Source organism: Anopheles aquasalis, chromosome X, assembly GCF_943734665.1.
Source record: "Anopheles aquasalis chromosome X, idAnoAquaMG_Q_19, whole genome shotgun sequence".
In the NCBI taxonomy this organism is placed as follows: domain Eukaryota; kingdom Metazoa; phylum Arthropoda; class Insecta; order Diptera; family Culicidae; genus Anopheles; species Anopheles aquasalis.
The window spans coordinates 3,247,943-3,250,442 of NC_064876.1; the positions used below are offsets into that span (position 1 = coordinate 3,247,943).

General features: G+C 46.9%; 1 protein-coding gene across 4 annotated transcripts in view; it reads right to left on the reverse strand.

The window, feature by feature from the left end:
* The window catches only part of LOC126571350 (uncharacterized), an 11,231-nt gene that overhangs the window by 7,943 nt on the left and 788 nt on the right, over positions 1-2,500 (reverse strand). The window contains exons 1-2 of one of the 4 annotated variants that reach the window (XM_050229814.1): positions 1,489-2,500; positions 991-1,369 (exon numbers count right to left, since the gene is read on the reverse strand). The exon at positions 1,489-2,500 is cut by the window's right edge and continues 788 nt beyond it. The exons of the other annotated variants lie outside the window; for them this stretch is intronic. The gene's annotated coding sequence lies outside the window, so the exon portion shown is untranslated. The remainder of the gene's footprint in view (positions 1-990; positions 1,370-1,488) is intronic. 4 annotated transcript variants of the gene reach the window in all.

Consider the following 2,500-nt stretch of genomic DNA (forward strand, 5'->3'; position numbering starts at 1 on the left):
ACCTCTTATTAAACCTCTTAAAGGTCCCATTAAGTTCTGGACCGACTTGCCAAGCTGCCATTGCAGCACAGAGATCATAAATTGGTATTGGAGCATTGGTTTCATATTGCCATTGCTTGCCAAATTGCTCACAGTATCGTTCAATACAATTATATTGGGCTATTATCGAACAAAACAACTAAAGAAACAGCGTATAAAAATCCAGCTGTAATGTACAAAATGGTGGGAAAAAAATGGCCTGAATGAGCCTTCTTCCACTACTGTGCATCATTTGCATGTGTCGCATAAAACCAAAAGTGCGCAAATTCATACGCAACGTGGCCCAATAATTTAATCGCTATATTTTACGGATAGCTAGATAAAATGCCTATAAAATGACACCTTGACCACGTGTTTAGCTTATTTCTGGCCTGAGATTTGGCCTATTTCATGCGGCCAAATATAAAGTGTTCCCTGCTTTAGTGATGAGCGCTCGGAATCGCACACACGAAGGCTTGCAAAAAAAAAAAACGGAGTCGATTCCGAGCCTCCGAGCCCCCCGAGTCGACTGTTCGACCCAGTTCGATTCCGGGAATTTCAGGGGGGGGGCAAGTGCGGCGCAGCAGTAGTGACCGTGCCTTCTGCTTTGGTACGCCATTCGCAGCGTAGTCGTTGATTGTTTTGTGTTAGCTTACGACTTTGTTTACGTTTTCGCAGTCTACCTGCGCTGCTGGGCTCCCGTCTAGTAGAGCCATGGTCACATAATGAGGGAATTCCCCAAACAATTAAACGCCGATCGAGACCATCACAGTCTAGCGAGACGCCATCGATCGCTCAGCCATCGGCGCTGACGCCTCTCGATTCCGGGAATTGAGACTTGGGAAGGGGGGGCAAGTGCGCCGCAGCGCAGCGCAGTGACTGTGCCTTCTGCTTTGGTACGCCATTCGCCGCGTAGTTGTTGATTGTTTTGGTTTTGCTTACGGCTTTGTTTACGTTTTCGTGGCGGCCTACCTGCTGCTGCTGCCACCTCACTCCCGTTGCTTTAGTAGAGCCATGGTCAGGTAAACGTTGATCGTGACACAGCTGGGTTGGCCGCCTCACAGGTACGCGATCCCCGAGTGGATTCCGGGAATTGATTTCCATTGAGACTTGCGGCCGGCGCAGCGCTCGCAGACTGTTCCGCTTCGGCTTTGGTTATAGCCATTCGCCTTTTGTGCTTCTTTTACATTAAAGGGGAGTTGGCGGCTTTTCTGTTTTGGCGATGGTATGGATTGACCGTGAAAATTATGAGCGTTTGTGCTGCACTACCCAACAACTCTCGTGGTTTTAGTAGAACCAAGGTCACAATGAATGAATTCCACACAGTTAAACATTGATCTTGAGATTGAACCTATCGCCAAAAAAACAGTATGTTGTTGTTAGCTATCTCTTCTGGTGTGCAATAAATTTGTGTAAACAGGATGTCGAATTCATTGAAAAAAAAAAAACAGTATGACAAGACGATGGTACCTCCATTCGCTCGATAAGGAAGATCTTTAAGCAAATGCAGCAGTTTTAAGGTTGTACACCTGGTAAATAGCACACATTCGGGTTGGTTGCGTGTTGATTTGGTGGTGCCTAAACCGCTCCTGTGTGCCTATGGCGGCGACGCCGAAAGCAATAGGGAAGCTGCTTCGTTCGTCCGCTGCGACGCAGCTCACCGACTCGCCGTCGTGGAAAGACCTAAAATATTGGGAGTGTGTTGGTTAATAAATTCGTCAACAGATGCAGATTACGTTGGAAGCAATAAAATCAGCGATATGATGTATGACATATAGATATGATGTATCTGGTAATAGGTTTGCCACATTGAACAAACACATTTCGGATGCTTTGCGCGTTTAACCACAACACTTTGCCGTTTCGATTCGAGCCGTACTTTAGCCGAGAGCCAGAGATTGTTTGAGACAGAGAGAACAAGAGAGAGAGAGAGAGAGAGAGAGAGCAAAATGCGGACGAGACAGAGAGAGAGCAATCCACAGGTATCGTCGACGTTGTCGATCAGCGAGAGAGAGCGAGAGAGAGAGAGATTGAATGAATCACTTTGCCGCGCGTGCCGCGGTGTGTTTTAATTCAAGAAAGACAGGTTTTGGGTTGGGTTTCAGTGTTGAGTGACTCAACGATATATTCCAAACATTCCAAATCTATTTAAGGTATAACTGCATATTCACCACCAACACGACGATCAGCGCGCGCGACGATCATAAAACAACAACAACAACAACAACAACAAAAAACCTGGACCTGAACCTGAACCTTGTTTGGTCGTTTCACGTTCACTGGGACTTACAGACCGAGGCACATCTCAACAACAACAACAACAACAACACAACACTGCGCACAACACACTGTAACATGGACACACACGCGGACGGGCGCGCGCGTGCGCCTGCTCTCTCTTTACACCCTTTTTACAACCCCATTGTGTCAGCCATTGTGAACAAAATAACTGTCTCGAGGGGATGCAATAATGGCAGGAAGG